The sequence below is a fragment of the Mus musculus genome, chromosome 11, assembly GCF_000001635.26.
Source record: "Mus musculus strain C57BL/6J chromosome 11, GRCm38.p6 C57BL/6J".
Lineage (NCBI taxonomy): Eukaryota > Metazoa > Chordata > Mammalia > Rodentia > Muridae > Mus > Mus musculus.
In genome coordinates, this window is record NC_000077.6 from 78876110 (window position 1) to 78894968 (window position 18859).

Below are 18859 nucleotides of genomic sequence, written 5' to 3' on the forward strand. Positions count from 1 at the left end.
GATCATTCTGGTGACCTCATGCTGTGACCACACCAGTGTCCGGAACAGGACCTCAGGCAGTTCCTTGACTCCCAGCACGTCTGTCTTCTCCGTCACACACAGTCTAATCTTTCAGTTTTCTTTTCTTCAAACTTCTCAAAGGGATGGCCCCACCTCTCTTCTCTCTGTCTTGCAGGCCTTCCTTTAACCCTACTTCACCCCCCCACAGCAGTGACTCAGCTGCCAGGCACCCAAGCAGATGGTCCAACACCCAGACACAAAGATGGGCTGCTTCCTCCAGCCCTTCCCCTTGGAGGACCTGAGAGGTGAGAACAAAGTGGAAGACCAAGTCTTAGTTTGAGAGTGAATCTTGAGCCTTCTGCTCTGTGCCACCCCATACTATGCTATATGGAGGAGAAGGACAGTGAGCCCTGGTCCCCTGATTTTACTCTCAGGATGCAGGTCAGCTAGTTAGTGGCAATCCAGGAATCTCTCCTGGATTCCAGGCTCTCTGGAAGCTTCACTAGGGTGAAAGGTGCCATTGGGTTCTAAGTTTATCTTCAGTAGAGTGGCCAGCCATTCAGGCCTTGGCACAGCTTGATTGGGCTGGAACCCTGGGGCACAGGACTGGAGTCTTTTCAGGGGCAGGAGTTCCACAACTTTCATCTTGCTCAGGCCACTCTCTTACATTGGCATTGTGCTTCTGCATACAGTTGTGGGTACTACAGGGACTGAAGCTGTTGTTGGAATGGTCACTCCCATCCTGGTCAGAGGGTTGCAGGTTTTCCTGGGTGGTCTCCATTTTGCCAATTCCTTGCTTTGTTGACTCATCAGTGTGTGCAGGGGATTCTCCAACCCCCCTCCCCAAGTAGGAGTGGGTAGTAGTTCATTCCCAAGCCACAGCAGTATGTGCCTAGGGGTGTATACCCCACAGGACATCTCTAACCCTATGCAGAAGCATCACAACACCAGAAGCCAGGCTTGCATGCCAGCTCCTGGCAACCCTGGTAGTATGGGGCAACAGCTGGCGGCTTCTCTTCTGAGCAGAGGAGGCAGTAGATGGCTTTGTAGCCCCAGCTCTGTAGCCCACACCAGGATAGCTTTGAGGATGAAGGACAGAGCATTTAGGGTGAGGATGGGCCTCATGAAGGGAGTATGGGCACCCACACCCAGCAGCTCACGGTACCGGGGATCTGTCACCCTCTTCTGGTCTCCAAGGCACCTGCACTCAGGTTAACACACACACACACACACACACACACACACACACACACACACACACAATTCTTTTTCAAACTTTAGTTTGTTAAGAGAGAGACATTGGGGGTGAAGGTTTGAAACTGGTTTTCAAGGAAGGCCATAGAACAAGTCCCCTATCCATAAATCTGTCAAAGAGCAGGTCCAAGGTCAAAGAACTCTGCACTCTGCCAAGTGCTAGAATCTTCAACCTAGCCCTCCATAACTCACCCTGACTGTAGAAGGCCCAAAGTTAACCTCTGGAACAGCTGGAAGACCAGACCTAGATGGCTCAAGGTCATGCGGTACCCAGATAGGCAGGGAACTAACCTGGAAGTTAGTGAGCATGCTGGAACCAAGCGAGATTGGCCACTAATGTGCTGCCAAGCATTTTTGGCCCACCTAGCAGTGAGGCAAGGCAGGTGGCTGAGTAGTTTCATTTTATTTTTAATTATGTGTGTATAAGTATCTGGGTGTATGTGTATACAGTGCCCTTGAAATCCAGAAGAGGGCGTCAGATCTCCTGGAGATGGAGTTACAGGTGGTTGTGAGCCTCAGGATATGACTGCTGGGAACCAAATTGATGGTGGGATAGAAAGGGAAAAAGACGGAAACATGGGAAGGTAAAGGAGTATACACACACACACACACATACACATACACACACACATATACACACAAACACACACATACACTCACACGCATACACACACACATACACACACATATACAGACACACACACAGGCACACACACAGACACACACACACCTCCCCATTGAAGCTCTCACCAGCTGAAAATCTAGACATCCAACACTGGTCTGGAGAGATGACTCAGTGGTTAAGAACAGTGGGTGCTCTTCCAGAGGTCCAGGATCCCAGCACCCACACGAAAGTTCACAATAGGAAGACAGTTCAGTGGAGGAGGTAATTTTACTCTTGAAAGGGGAAAAATTCCCAGGATGGGTTATGGAGGGCTAAGTTGAAGATTCTGGCACTTGGCAGAGTTCTTTGTCCTTGGGCCTGCTCTTTGATTGACAGATGTATGGATAGGGGACTTGTTCTATGGCCTTCCTTGAAAATCAATTTCAAACCTTCACCCCCAATCTCTCTCTCTTAACAAACTACAGTTTGAAAAAGAATTGTGTGTGTGTGTGTGTGTGTGTGTGTGTGTGTGTGAGCATGTTGACCTGAGTGCAGGTGCCTTGGAGACTAGAAGAGGGTGCCAGATCCCCAGTACCGGAGTTCTGGGTAGCTGTGAGCTGTTGGGTGTGGGTGCTGGGAACAGAACTCAAGAAGATTCAAGGTCTTCAAGAGCAGCAAGCTACTCTTCAGTGCTCAGCTGTCTCTTCAGCTAGTTTTGCAAGTGAAAAACACTGATGGGGAAAGAAAGCAGGAAGCATCACAACTGCATGTCAGAAGTTTAAATTCAGAACAACCTGCAAAGATTAGAGGGCTGATGGGAAGAGGCAGCTGGACTTTGTTTCCAAGCAATGGCACTCCAAAGGGAAGACTGTTTCTTCCCAGCAAGGCAGCAAGGTGTGGCTGTTTGCCTTTTAAGCTCGGTTTCACTCTCTCTTTAAGGTTTTAACAGGCTCTGTTACACCTGTACCTTGAAGTGTTTTCTCATGCTCCTGTAGTGGTTTCAAAGTTTTAGGTCTTACATAGTGGTTGGAATTTGGTTTCTCTATTCAATGTATATCTAGTTTAGATACTAGTTTTATAAACTAGTATATATCTAGGTTTCCAAGCAGCATTTGCTAGAGAGGCTGTCTTCCAGGATAATTTTTTAAATAACAATTTTACTTGTTTATTCTTCATGTGCATTGGTGCTTTGCCTGCATACATGCCTGTGTGAGGGTGTAGGAATCCTTCAAACAAGAGTTACAGTTTGGGGCTGCCATGTGGGTGCTGGGAATTGAACCCAGGTCCTCTGGAACAGCAGCCAGGGCTCCTAACTGCTGAGCCCAGTCCCCCAGGATCATCCATATTGCTTCTTTTAGGGGTGGCTGGATTATGGCTGGTGTGTTGTTGTAGTTACCAAATGCCATTAGCACTGCCTTTCTGATAGTGAGGCAGGAGGGTGGGGCTGTGAGTGACATCTGCAGGGCCTTATATAATGACTGTAAAATTGTTATAGGAGAAATACTAGTTGGCAAAGAAGAAGGCTGGAAAGCCCCAGCTGATGATAAGAACTGGCTTGGGCCTTTTGGGAAGGCATTGTGGTCACAAGGTGACTTGTGGCTCAGGATGACACCTAAGCACACTGTACTGGGGATGGTGATTAAAATGCTAATGATACCTGTGATGCATAAAATCATAAATAGAACTACATGTATCAGCTAGAGCAGGAAAAGCCCTCTGTCTTCCAACGACCCTCCCTGTCTGATGTGGGTACTGGAAACCAAATTCAGGTCCTCTGATGAGCAGCAGGCACCTTACCTGCTGAAGCATCTCCCCAGGCCCTTCTGAGTTCTTTTGCATTTCTTCCTCCACCCCTTGAAAGTATGCTCTATCTTTATTTTATCGTTTATTGCCATTATTATGTTTGTATGTATGGGTGTGTGCGCAGGCACATGTGTGCACATGGGTCAGAGGGCATCGCTCTGGAGTTGGTCCTTTTTTCCCATCACAGGATCTGGGGATTGAACTGAGGTCATTAAACCTGTGCACTCTGTGCTTTAGGCCTCTGAGCCATCTCACTGTCTTCTCTCTGTAGACTATCAACCAACCATCTGCTTCCAACTACACATCCTTATTCCAGGACAAAGAATCTGGAGCCTCCCTGAGGTGCTCATTGACCCCGTTATCTGCTGATATCAACAGCGCTCTGATGTTATTGGAGTTTGAGGGCAAAAGCGCCAACTCCAGGAGTTTCTAGGGACAAGGCTCAGCCACCCATATAACAAGGACTAGGAATGATGAAAAGTAGACACAGGACATTGAATCCATGGAGAAGGGGAACAGATAAAAGGTCTCAGTGGCCGCAGGTCCGTTTTCAGAGCACAGACATGAACTGTAGGAAGAAGTGGGCAGGGCCAACATGATCAAGATTCTAGCTCAAGCCTTGGTCTGGCAGATCACGACCCCAGTTCTTCAGCAACGTGACCTGAGAGAAGCAAGTCCTTATGGCTTAAAGGGAGCATGCTGATTCCTACAAATGGTCACGTTTGTTTCAGGTGCAGCTTTCCCACCACCCACAATTCCCCTGATGTTGCTGCTTGGGGGGTAATTTCAGTTGCTGGTCATAAATCTGTGTAGTATCAGTCCTGCTTTTAGAATCAAGATGGCTCCCGGCTTGGGTGATGTCTAGGTGCCAGGACAAGTGCCTTTTAATTGCTTTATGTCTTTTCTTTTCTTTTCTTTTCTTTTCTTTTCTTTTCTTTTCTTTTCTTTTCTTTTTTCTTTCTTTCTTTCTTTCTATATATTTTTATTAGGTATTTTCCTCATTTACATTTCCAATGCTATCCCAAAAGTCCCTCATACCCTCCCCCCCCACTCCCCTGCCTACCCACTCCCACCTTTTTTGGTTTTTCAAGACAGGGTTTCTCTGTGCATCCCTGGCTGTTCTGGAACTCACTCTGTAGACCAGGCTGGCCTTGAACTCAGAAATCCTTCTGCCTCTGTCTTCCAAGTGTGCCTTCAAAGGTGTGCGCCACCACTGCCTGGCTCAAATTTTACCTTTATCTCTCTCTCTCTCTCTCTCTCTCTCTCTCTCTCTCTCTCTCTCTCTGTGTGTGTGTGTGTGTGTGTGTGTGTGTGTGTATGTGTGCATGTGCACAGAGGCCAGAGGAGGGTGTTGGAGCCTTCAGGGCTGGAGTTTTTATGGGATGGGATGTTTAGCTTGTTAGGCAGTGGCTGGGATCTGAACTCCTGTCCTCACGGCTGTGCAGCAAGCACTTTTTACTGTGGAGCCAGCTCTCCAGCTCTTCCTTTACACTTTTCTTTTTCTTATCTAATTCATTAATTAGCACAGCCCTTTGGATCCACCTCCAAAATAGTCCTGTAGCTGAGCATGGTGGTCAATGAATGTCCCAGCACTCACAAGGTAGAAGTGAGAGAATCAGGAGTTCAGAGTCATCTCAGCTGTATACTGATGTTAGGCCAGCCTAGACTACATGCAGTTCCCTTCCCTAAAAAAAATTTCTGTAGTGAAGTGCTCCCATCCTCTCTGCCGTCAGCAGCCCAAGCTCCTTTGTTCTTTCATGGAGTATTGAAGATACTTCCTGACTGGCCATTTTACTTCAGCCCTTATCCCTAACATTCTACAAAGATTGCTTGTGTGTGTGTGTGTGTGTGTGTGTGTGTGTGTGTGTGTGTGTATGTGTGTGTGTGTTTGCAGGTGCCTTGGAGGCCAGAAGAGGGCATCAGATGCCCTGGAGCTGGTGTTGCTGGTGGTTGTGAGCTGCCTGATACAGGAACTTGGAACTGACCTCTGGTCCCCTGAAAGAACAGCGAGCACTCTTCTGAACCACCCCTCTAACCTCCATTTTATTTTATTGAGTATGTAGACCAGGCTGGCCTCAGACTCAGGGACCCACTCTGCCTCCTGAGTGCTGGGATTAAAGACATGCGCCACCACTGCCCGGCTTTTTAGGGTTAGGTTCCTTATTGAGGGCTTTAATAGAGCAAAGGGTAGGACATACTCTCCCATCTGCATGCTGGGAACAACAGTACTTCAAGGTTTATCTTCTGGTCTTTTTCTTGGAAAGTTTCTCTGAGCCGGGCCTGTGTATGGAGGTGCCTGCTGCAAGCTGGTTTGCATTTACTGAAGGAAAAGGAAAGAATTGGAGACAGAAGGCAGAGCTAATAGGTTTCCCACTTGTTTACATTACCTATCAGGCTAAGCCATTTCACCCTCTGTCAAAACAGTATTCTGAGCATTTTACTTTTCTCATTTATTTGTTTATTCATCGTGTGAGTGTGTGTGTGTGTGTGTGTGTGTGTGTGTGTGTGTATGTGTGTATGTGTGTGTGTGTGCGTGCGTGTGTACATGCACAAGCATACAAGTGGAGGTCAAAGACAACCACAGGAGTTATAGATATAGGAGACAACCACACCATTATAGATCCCAGGAATCCAACAGCCTTAGGTCATAAGCTTTGGCAGCAAGCTAGCTCATCAGCCCAGAATTTAGTGAATAACAAGAAAGTCACAAACTATGCCAGATTTTCTCTGAGCCTGACCTGGGGAAGTTTTTGCGGTGTACATTGTCCTGAGGCATTGGAGTTTTTGCCATGGCAACACTTATGTCAGCAATACACATTGACTCAGGACTGCATCTGACCTTACACTCGCTCAGAGCTCCCTCTGACCCTCACAAGTGTTCCCTTCTTCAACTATGGGGTGCTCAAGGGATGTGGTCTTCAGGAAGGAGAATCTGGAGATTGTGAATGATCAATCTATGATATTGATCTCTGTAGACAGAATTCCAATTCCTCAAATCAAGATGTTCTTTAAGTGTTTTTTCTCAAAGGATATAAGCTCAAGAGTGTTGATTAGTTTAGAAGTAAGAGGTTCGTGTTGGAGAGATGGCTCATTGGACACTGATGCGCTTGCAGAGGACCCAAGTCCAGCTCCTAGCACCGCATGATGGCTCACAACTGTAACTCTAGTTCCAGGGGATCCAGCAAACCCTTTTGGCCACCTGAGAGAATATGGTGGACGTTCAAATAAGGCTTGTCTGTGTGTGTCATACATGTACACACAGAATATTTAAAAGACAGACTATATGCAAACATGTAGTCCCATGCAATTATGTAAGGCACACATACACAAACACACATACACACAAACACACACACACACCATGAGAAAACAGTTATTTCACACACACATACACAAACACAAATACACACAAACACACACATGCACACAAACACACACATACACACATACACACACACACATACACACACACACCACAAGAATACAGGAAGTTATTTCACAGGAAAATGACAATATGGTAATTATGGTAATAGTTTCTTTCTGACCCTCATTTGTTCAGAATTACTATCATGTGGTTTTCATTTGCTTGGCTGTCCTGGAACTCCCTCTGTAGACCAGGCTGGCCTCAAACTCAGAGATCTGCCTACTTCTGCCTCCCAAGTGCTGGAACTAAAGGCGTGTGTGACCACACCCAACTATTAAAAAGAAAATAAAGGAGGACATGAGGTTCCTAGGGCTGAGGAGACGATTACTGTAGCTATGAGGGAGAAAACAGCCAGAGGCAGCTGGAACCAGGCAGAGAAAGGAGGGGCTGGGGTATGCCATCCCAGATGACTCCGTAGCAGGTACTAGGCAGTAGGACTGAGGGAGACTGACAGCTAGATTCCCCTTTAATATGTTAAACAGACGTCCCTTAAGATTGTGCTGGGAGCCGGGCATGGTGGCGCACACCTTTAATCCCAGCACTCGGGAGGCAGAGGCAGGCAGATTTCTGAGTTCGAGGCCATCCTGGTCTACAAAGTGAGCTCCAGGACAGCCAGGGCTATACAGAGAAACCCTGTCTCGAAAAACAAAACAAGTTTGTGCTGGGTTTGAGATCTAAAAGCTATGCTGGGTTTGAGATCTTTTCAAGTGCAACCTTACTTTTTGACCCTACCAAGTTCTTCCTTGGGGTTGGAGCCTTGTCCAGTTCCTGCTTAGGAGTCTTTACCACTGTACCACATTCCCTGCACTCTGTGGAGAGAAAAGTAGAAATGAAGACTCAGAACTTCAAAGTAAGAATAGCAACAAAATAAGCCCATTGCCACGCCTAAAGAGTTGTCCATAGTTTGAGCTATCAACAGGGTATACAACAGTAAAAAAAAAAAAAAAAAAAAAAAGGGCGGGGGGGGGGGAATGAAGAGCCCAGTCATAAAGTTTTTGCCATGCCAGCATGAAGACCTCAGTCTAATTCCCAGAAACCATATTCAAAACCAGGCATGGTTGTTCATGCCTATAACCCCAGCTCTGGGAGGCAGAGATGGGAAGGTCTCTGACTCTCCCTGGCTAGCTAGACCCTTAGACAAGCTCCAGGCTAATGAGACCCTGTCTCAAAAACCAAATCAAACCAAACCAAACCAAACCAAACCAAACCAAACCAAACAAACAAAAAAATAAGGTGGACACCTGAAGAACAGCTTAGGTTGACCTCTGGTCACACACAATTTGACCTTACCTACTGCCCAAAGAATTTTAAAAGAATGACTTTCAGAACAGATGGTAAGATCAGAGAGACATAAGTTGCTAAGTGATGTAAGAGTTTAGGGATCCTACTGCAGGAGGAGGGTTCTGATCTAATCGCACACTTCAGCTGCCAGGACTTCCTTCCTGCTCATCACAGGTATCCACTGGTACCAAGAAACTGGACACCTGTGATCCCAGCACAAAGGAAGTAGAAATGGGGAGAAAGGAGGGCCAAGCTCATCCTCAGCAATACTTTTGAGGCTAGCCTGGGCTACATGGACCTCTGTTTTATGGGGTTAAGAAAAAAGTTGTAGGGCTGGGGAGATGGCTCAGTGGTTAGGAGCACTGACTGCTCTTCCAGAGGTCCTGAGTTCAATTCCCAGCAATCACATGGTGGCTCACAACCATCTGTAAAGGGATCCAATGCCCTCTTCTGGTGTGTCTGAAGACAGTGACAGAGCAATCACATAAAATAAGTACATCTTAAAAAAAATAAATGGAAGGAAGGAAGGAAGGAAGGAAGGAAGGAAGGAAGGAAGGAAGGAAGGAAGGAAGGAAGGAATGTAGGTGGAGAGCTTTGGGGGCTGCTTGGCAGGAATTTGACTTTGGGCCAGAACAAGGAAGTAGGCTTCTGGCAGGAAGGAATCTGATTTTGGCCAGAACGCGGAAGTTCAGGAAGGAATCTGATTTTAGGCAACAAAGAAGTAGGCTTCAGGCAAGAGTTGACTTTGAACTAGGCCAGGGAAGTAGGCTCAGATAGCCTGCTCATCCTGTTGAGCCCCTAGAAGCATTGACCGTGGGACTTTGTTTACTACCATGCTTTATCCTTGACTATTTGTGTTTCTTGTCTTGCTTGTTCCTTAACCCAGGACTGACCTTATTCCTTGCATGTAATTAAAATGGTATAAAAGCAGACTGGGGAAAAATAAACCCGCCTCAGCCTCAGAACTGGCTACAGTGCTGTCTAATTGTCTTTTTTTCTTTTTAATCCTCACTCCTGCCCTGGAGAACCTGTTGACTGACTGAGCTGGCTTGGTCAAAGGAAGGAAGAAGACATGGAGAGAAAGGCAGTAAGTAGTCAAAAGAGCTTTTAGAGGAGAGGGTATGCCAAGTTTTCATTAAACCATGGCTTGCCCATGAAACTGAGGGAAAGATGGCTTCTATCTTGTTTCTTTGAGGCAGGGTCTTTCAATCAAACCCAGAACTTTCTCTGGCTAGTCTCACTAGCAGCCAGCTTGTTTTGAGAATCCTGTCTCTGGCCTACCAAGGCCAGAATTATGGGTGGGTCACCACACCCACTGGGCATGCATTTAGATTTCTGGATCTACTTGCTTGGGAAGCAAACATTTTAACTGACAAACCAGCTCCTGGTCCTCGTGACTGGTGGTTTAAAGCCAGCCAAGCCGCATAGCAAGATCTTGTCAGAAAGAGAGGGCAACGGAGAGGAGGGGGGATTTGATCTGGGCTTCTTAGAACTCAAGGCAAGAATAGAAATGATGACATATAAACCTTTCATGGGTTTGAGAATCAGGCAGAGCAGGAGGGGCGCACACTCTTTCAGAAGCACTTTCAGAGGAGCAAGCAGGCACCCAGCAGGTCACTGGGACATTAGACCACAGGTTCTTCAATTTTTTTTTTTTTTTTTTTTTTTTGCTTGTCTTTTCTTTGATTTCTTTAAGGGATTTTATTTTTCCCATTTCTTTTTTAAAGGCCTCTATTATCTTCGTAAAGTTGGTTTTAAGGTCATCTTCTCGCGCTCCAGCTGCATTGAAATATTCAGGTCTGGCTGTCATAGGATAGCTGGGCTCTGATGGTGTCGCACTGCTCTGGCTGCTGTGTTCCTACTCTGGCAGTTAGGCATCTGGATTTGGGATGATTGTAGGTCTAGATGCTGATTTCTGAGTTTGTCCTTGTTGGATGAGTGCTTTGCTCCTTGATTTCTGATTCCTCTTTGGTTTCCGTGGCATGCATTCTTAGCAGTTTATTTGAACTCTGAACCACTAGGGAATCTCTGACCAGGTTTGGGGCTGGACTTTTGGTAACTTGCTTGGCCTTTGGTGCAGCAGAGGGGGGTGGTTTTTGTTTTTCTGATGGGTGTGGCTTGCACCTGAGCAGCTGGAGTCTGTTCTTCTGACTGGTGTGGCCATGGGCAAGCCAGTAAGGTGGGATGGGATCAGGGGGAGAGTAGAATAGTCTTAGGGACCCAAATCTAGGGAGTGGGGCAGCTCAGCTGGCAGGGGCTCACTCACCTGCTCTTCTAACTGGGGTCACCTGAGCAGCTGGAGTTTGCCAGAATTGAGGGCAGGGGCTCCATCACTGGGTGGGCAGCCTCACAGATTCTCTTGTGGCCTCTCTTGCCCAGAGGCCTGATTGACAGCCTGTGGTTTGGTTTGGGCCTTACCATGGAAACATGAGCCTGTGGAGTCTAATGAGGTCACTCACTTCTAACTGATCACCCACACCAGGCCTGAACCCATGGCTCAGATCCTTTCAACATCAGTTCAGAGGCAGGCGGTACCTCAACTGGACTTCCAGAAAGAGGAGCTTTGTGAAGATAATACAAGACACCCAAAATCCCCCCCCCCCCCCCCCCCCCCCCCCCCGGGAAGCTTGTTTCTGCTACAGCTTGCACAATGCTGTATTACCCCGTGTGATGCTGGGGAGAAAGAGAAAGTGAAAACACCAGTGTGGAGCGCAGTGCCTGAGCAGAGGCTTCAGCTGGAGGGAATTCCCAGTCTGCTTGTTTTGGCATTGTCACAGCACAATCCTGCTGGGTAGTGGAAACCAGCCAGGCCTGACAACTCTAGGAAGAGTCATCCCGGCTCAGAGGCAAACATCCCGGCCCTAGGCTTTTCTTCCACCCTCACCAGCAGACAAGCTGGCCCAGTTGCAATGTTTGATTTTATATTCAAAGACAGAGTGTTTCTGGGGCACTCTGGCTGCCTTTTCTTTTGCAGCTGCTGGTACTGTGATTGCCTATGCAAAGGCTGAGTATCATAGCAACCCTTCTAGCAACCATGATGGGCATTTGCAGGGGGGTCCTCCAGCCTCTTTGGATTAATAAACCCTGCCGTTCACAAGGGAGGAGCGCAGAATTAAAAACAGATACCTTGCTCTCAGATCTCTTGCTCCTAGCCGCCCCTCCCTTCCCCTCCCCCTTCCTTTCTCTTCCTCCTTTAGTGGCAAGGAATTTAGTTCATAGCTCCATGTAGCCATCTCTTTTGAACTAGCAGCTGGAGAGATGGCTGAGGGATTAAGATCAAGGTTTGGTTCCCAGCAGTCACTTAGTGGTGCACAACTGCCTGTTATTCCAGTCCCAGGGGATCCAATATTGTCTTTAGACCTCCTCTGGCACTGCACATATATGGTGCACACAAATACACATTAAATAAGTAACATTTTTAAAAAACACAAGTACTAGCTGGCCAGTGCTCGTGCACACCCACAGTCTCAGTATGCTTGGAGGCAGAGGAAGGCGGATCTTTGAGTTCAAGGCCAGCCTGGTCTACAAAGTGAGTTCTAGGACAGCCAGGGCTGTACAGAGAAACTGTCTCAAAAAAAAAAAAACAAAACAAAACAAAACAAAACAAGGGGCTGGAGAGGTGGCTCAGTGGTTAAGAGCACAGACTTCCAGAGGTTAAGGTCTTCCAGAGGTCTTGAGTTCAATTCCCAGCAACTACATGGTGGTTCACAACCATCTGTAATGGGATAAGATGCCCTCTTCTGGTGTGTCTGAAGACAGCAACAGTGTGCTCATATGCATAAAATAAATAAATAAATCTTAAAAACAAAACAAAATAGATAAAATATGAGTACTAATGAATAACCTGAAATGCCACTGTGTATCCATATAACCAGATTGATGTGGCTAACTTAATCTCCTAGTCTTCTCAAATTAAAAAAAATTAAAATTTACTGGGATGATAACTTAGTAGTTAAGAGTATTTAGTTGCTATTCCAGAGGAAGAGAACCCAAGTTCAATTTCTAACACTCATGTTGAGTGACTCACAACTACCTGTATCTCTAACTCCAGGGGATCCAACATCCTCTTGTGCTCTCTGTGGGTGCACACATGTAGCACACATTAATATAAACATGTGCACACAATCACACACACATACACAAAACCACTGTGGTGGTGCACACCTATAATATCAGCACCGAGGAGGCAGAGGTAGATCTCTGTGAGTTTGAGGCCAGCCTGGTCTACAAAGTAAGGTCCAACGTACCCAGGACTACATAGTGAGACATGTATACATTTTTTTAAAATGTAATTACATTTATATATTTATTTGTGATGTATGTGTACACACAGACATATTAACCACTGATCCATCATCCTGGATTCATCTCCCTGCCCCTGAATTCTAATAATTAATTAATTAACTGGAAACAGAGTTTTACCATGCCTCCCTAGCTGACCTGGAATACTTATGTAGATTAGGTTGACCTTGGATTTGTGCCAGTCCTTCTGCCCTTGCCTCCAGGGCATCAGAATTACAAGTGTGTGCCACCAAACCTTGCCCATCAGGGATAGAGTCTTTATAGTATTAGGCCTTCTGTAGGCACAGGTTCATTCTTAGCCTGTAGAGTGAGAGGCTAGGAGGAAGAGTGTTGTCTTCTACCCAAGACAGCTGAGCAGTTTTACAGTCAACAGGAGGTCATGTAGGTGCAGGGGCTATGACCTTACCGTCTACATCAAGTCAAAGATAGGGAGCAAATCCCCAATTCCCCCACTTAGTTTATGGAGCAGGGGCATTCTGCGGCAGCCCATGAAGTTCTGAGCATGGCAGCTCTGGGGTTTTCCCTGTCTGCATGAGGCATATGATTCACTTTTCTGCCTCATTTCCTTTCTGGACTCTTGGCTCCAACTCTTGACTTGGTCATTTAGAAAAAGAACACTTCTTGGAAACAGGCAACACTTGACCAAGCCACTTACAGGGAGTTGGATCTTCATGCATGCATGGATTAAATGCATTTAAAATAAGCTCCAAGATTGGCAGTGTTGGTGCACGCCTTTAATCCTAGCACTTGGGAGGCAGAGGCAGGCGTATTTCTGAGTTCAAGGCCGGCCTGGTCTATAGAGTGAGTTCCAGGACAGCCAGGGCTACACAGAGAAACCCTGTCTCAAAAAACAAAAACAAAAACAAAAACAAAAACAAAAACAAAAAACAAAAACAAAACAAAAATAAAGTAAAATAAGCTTCAAGTTACCAATAAAACATTAGTCTTACTAATTAGGAAAGAAGTGGAAGTACTCCTCCTTGGTGTCATTTGACCTAGAGCGAACCGAGATTTGAATGCTCTACTTTGTACTCCCTGTGTCTTCTGTCCTCTTGTCTGTCTGTTGTATGAGTCTGAATCTGTGCCTGCTTAGAGGCTGTCTTGTAAATCTGTCCCTGTGTCTGTGTGTCTGTCTGTGTGAATGTGTCTGTGCGTGTCTTTCCATAACAAAGGGCTTTGTTCTCTGTTTCAGTGAACAGTACCAGAAGCCTTAGATGGAGGAAGGAAGGAAGAAAGGAAGGAAGGAAGGAAGGAAGGAAGGAAGGAAGGAAGGAAGGACATTTTACAGAAATTTTTTACCCTCTTTGAAGATTATCAGTTTTATTTAAAATTTCAGAGCACTTGAAAATAAAGAATATAATGTATTTGTGTTTTTTATTGTGTAATTATAAAATGTTTTCAATTACAATTAGCCATTAAGTGTTACCCCAAACACAGTGTGCTGTTCAGCCAGCCCCTATTGCTTTCTGATCCCACCCTCAGACAGCTGGGGTAGAGGTGGCTGCTGGCATCCCTGTGGGCAGGTGGCTTGTTCTGATTCATGGTAGCTTTTTCCTTCTTGCTGTGGCTCTTGAGGGCCCCCCTGACATTCTCATGACTGTGCATCTATGGCCGGTTTTTGGCAATGGGCCTTCTTCTTCCTCTTGCCTTGCTTGGATTCGATCATGGGAACAATGGCTTTCCTTTCATAGGTGTGGGCACACGTTATTTTTCTGTGATTTCTTCATTTCCATGTGTGTTATGGGGCAGATGAGATTGGTCTGCGTCTGGGTCAAAATCCTATCCTCCTGTCCCATCTCTCTCTGCACGTAGGCCCAGTGCTTCTTTAGTTTCTCAGCTGTTGCTTAAACTGCACAAACTTTTCATTGTCTTTAAAGTCTGCATCAGAATGCTAAGAATGCTAATCCTGGAAAGCCAAGCCTTTCTTCTTCACTAGTCATGTTAAAGCTGATATCTTTTCTGGACGTTCTTCTTTTACAGGATTTATTGTAGACTGGGCAGACTTAACATAATGCTTTGTTGTTTGTTTTGTTTTGTTTTGTTAGTTCTTTTTAAGATTTATTTATTATTGTATGTAAGTACAACGTAGCTGTCTTCAGACACCTCAGAAGAGGGCGTCAGATCTCATTACAGATGGTTGTGAGCCACCATGTCGTTGGTAGGATTTGAACTCAGGACCTTCGGAAGAGCAGTCAGTGCTCTTAACAGCTGAGCCATCTCTCCAGCCCAACATAATGGTTAAGTTCCGACCCATTGAATTTAGCAAATTCAACCAGGGTCTTATCCATATTGTATTCACGACTCAACTTCAGACCACAAGGTCCAAGGCATTATAAACTGTGTCCATTCCAGAGCTGATGAGAGAGGAGAAGGCAGACTGGACACCACTGAAAGATACGTAATGAGTGAAACCCTAATTTTTATTGGGGTGCCTGGCATCTTGAAATTGTTACCTGACTGCACTCCATCTAGCTCAGTTATATGTACTTGAATGTCAAATGCCCAGACTTCACCCCATTTTATAGAAATCTTTAAAATATTTTTTTAAGATTTATTTATTTATTTATTTATTTATTTATTTATTTTATTTATCATATGTGTGTACACTTAGCTGTCTTCAGACACTCCAGAAAAGGGCATCAGATTTTTGTTACGGATGGTTGTGAGCCACCATGTGGTTGCTGGAATTTGAACTCAGGACCTTTGGAAGAGCAGTCGGTGCTCCCAACCGCTGAGCCATCTCATCAGCCCTAAAATATTTTTACAAGGGATAAAGTCACTGACTCCAACTGACCTAGATAATATGCAATATTACAAACACCATTGTTTATCAGTCAATAACCAACTTTTGTATTCAGTATTTAGGGTGAATATTTATTTTGAAAGGGTACTTTCAACCTCTGTGTTTGCTGCTTTCAACAAATGATACACAGGAATTGCTCTGGGTCGGGCATGGAAGAGTATATAATTTGAGATTACAGCTCTGCATTAGCTTAGGTTGTAAAAGTTGCTTACATGGAAATCCAAGGCAAGTAAGGTTAGTTTTTCATTGCTTTTTTAAAGGCAGGCTGAGTACACAATCTTGAGTCTGGAGACCTCAAGGTGTTATTAATATGGCTGTGAGGTCCAGAGGGAGCTGCAATCTCTTAGAATGTAAGAGATATTTTTGTCATAATGCATTGATATTTTCGTCATAATGCATTGTCGCCCGTGTAGACAGACTCTAGGGCCCTCGGGGTCCAAGGAGCACCAGTAACATTAATAATGAGATGAGGATGCAGCTCACTGGTAGAATGCCTGTTTAGCATGTGTGTGAACAGGTTTAATCCCAAACATGCATGCCACACACACACATACACACAATGCTACATGTGGACACACACATGTGCACATACACAGAGCGCTCCCTTATCTGGTACTATATCTCAGCCTCTTCCTACATACTTTCTCACTTTCTCACTTTCTGTAATTTATTCATAGGGTAATTACAGATAACAAAGGTGAACTGGGGGTCCTGGTTCTCGTTTGTAGATGAAGAAACCTGGGAAGAGAGACATTTGGGGACTTGCCCAAGTTATAAAGTGGTGAGAGATTCTTTGGACCCTTTACTTTGTTCTTGATTTAAAAACATTGTTTTGTTATAGTAAACATTCTATGTTTTTTTCACTTGTTGATACATTCTTAAAATTATTCAGGGATTTTTTTTTTCTTTGTAGTTTTCAGTGTTGAAGTCTTTTACCTCTTTGCTTAATCAGTTTCTAAGTTATTCTTTCTTTCTCTGTCTGTCTGTCTGTCTTGCTGGGCTGGGACCCAAATTGAGCTCATATGTTTAGCAAGCACTTCACCACTAAGCTACACTCCAGGTTGGCATGTATCTACTTATTTGGTGCTATTGATTTTATTTTATTTTTAATTTTTAATTTTTTTTTTTTTTTTTTGGTTTTTTTGAGACAGGGTTTCTCTGTGTAGTCCTGGCTGTCCTGGAACTCACTCTGTAGACCAGGCTGGCCTCGAACTCAGAAGTCCACCTGCCTCTGCCTCCCGAGTGCTGGGGTTAAAGGCATGTGCCCCCATGTCCTCCTGGTGCTATTGATTTTAAATGAAATTATTTTTATATTTTTTCCAGGATGTTCCTCCTTAGGTTAGGAATAAAATTGGTATTTGTGTGTTACTGTGTATCCTAGAACTCTGCAAAATTCACTGGCTAGTTTTAATGATTTTGACATTTCTACGTATGAAACAATGTCACCTGTGAGCAGGCAGCTTCAATTCTTTCTTTCCAGCGTAGATGTCTCTGAAAAAGATGGAAGGGCAGGAAGGGGAGAGTCTCGGGTGAGCAGCAGCAAGGGGTCCTGGAAATGAGCTGCTTTCTTAGTTTATTTTTATGCTCTCTCTCTCTGTGTGTGTGTGTGTGTGTGTGTGTGTGTGTGTACGTGCATGTGCCATACCATATGGGTGGAGGTCAAAGGGCAGCTTGCTGACACTCGTTCTCTCTTTCTACCATACGGCTTCCAGGAGTTTAACTGAGGTCCTTTGGCCTCAGTGAAAGTACACGCACTTGTTCAATCGTCTGCACACAAACCCATTTTTTTTGTATTTTATTAATGCATGTGTGTGCAGGCAAGCCTGTATATAACTGTGGAGGTCAAAGGAAAACTTGCTGGAGTTAGTTCTTTTTTCCCACCGAGGAGTTATTAGTTATCAAACTCAGGCGTCAGGGTGGGCAGCATGCAGCTTTACCCACTGAGCCGTGCCACCAACTTGTGGTTTGTTCATCTAAGTTTTTTACACCCCTCTCCCCTTTTCTTGCTTACTTGCTCTGGCCAGCACCTCCAGTGCACTTATTTTACCATTTAATGTGGTGTGCTAGTATCTTAAGGACATTTGTTCAATATTCACCAGGGGTACTAGAATGTAGTTTTCTTTTCTTACAGAGCCTTTGTCTAGCTTTGACCTCAGGTAACTTGGACCTCATAGGATGTCTTGGGAACTGTTCCCTTCTCTTTGGTTTTTGGTAATGTTTTGGAAGAATTAATATTAATCTAAATCGAGCTGGAGAGATGGCTCAGTGGTTAAGAGCACTGATTGCTCTTCCAGAGGTTCTGAGTTCAATTCCCAGCAACCACATGACAGCTTACAACTATCTGTAATGGGATCTGATGGCCTTATCTGGTATGTTTTAAGACAACTACAATATGCTCATATACATAAAATAAATAAATAAAATCTTTAAAAAATATTAATCTAAGTCTTGGAATTTACCAATAAAGCCTTGTTGTTTGTGTGTGTGACGTGACCTTGGTGTCTCTGTGTGTGTCTGTGATGTGTGTGTGTGTATGTGTGTGTGTGTTGGCATGGTTACACATCTTTGAGCGTGTGTGTAGTATATGCCAACCTCTGGTGGTGGTCTTCACTAGCCATCCACCTTGGTTTTGAAACAGGATCTCCCATTGGCCTGGAGCTCAGCAAGGGGCTAGGCTGGCTACCCAGCAAGCTTCAGAATTCCTTTTGTCTCTGTTTCTCCAGTGCTGGGATTAACAGGTGTGCACCTCCATCCCCCGCCTAGCCCCATCTAATACAGATTCTAGGGATCAAATTCAGGCTCTCAAGCGTGTACAGCAAACACTGTACTGACTGAGCCGTCCCCCAGGCCAGGAAGCATTTGATTACTGATTCGTTCTCCTTATTCCCCTGTCTGGGTCTATCTAGATTTCCTGTATCTTTGTGATTTGGTCTCGGTGGTGTGTTTTCTAGGAGTTTGTCCTTTTTGTTGATGGTGCTCATCAGTAATTTCCTCTGTGTAAATTTATTGAGTGTGTCCTACTTTTAGTTGTTTGGTTCTTGTCTTCCTCCTAGCCCCCTTAGTTGGCGGGTCTAGGGATCCCATAGACGTGAATGTTGGTACCTTTGTGTCTGGCCTAAATTCACTCAACATCTCGTTTCTCCCTACAATCAATCTCTCTCTCTCTCTCTCTCTCTCTCTCTTTCTTTTCGAGACAGGGTTTCTCTGTATAGCCCTGGGTGTCCTGGAAATCACTCTGTAGACCAGGCTGGCCGCGAACTCAGTCAATCCACCTGCTTCTGCCTCCCGAGTGCTGGGATTAAAGGCGTGTGCCACCACGCCCGGCTTGTCACTTACTTTCTTAAATGCACTTGTTGGAAATTCAGATGTGTAGAAGGGACAGTAAGCC

At 45.2% G+C, this 18859-nt stretch overlaps 2 pseudogenes; both read right to left on the reverse strand.

Moving 5' to 3' along the window:
* Gm18950 (predicted gene, 18950) lies at positions 430-1058 on the reverse strand (annotated as a pseudogene).
* On the reverse strand, positions 14260-18603 carry Gm19741 (annotated as a pseudogene).
* Between the last annotated feature and the right edge of the window lie 256 nt (positions 18604-18859).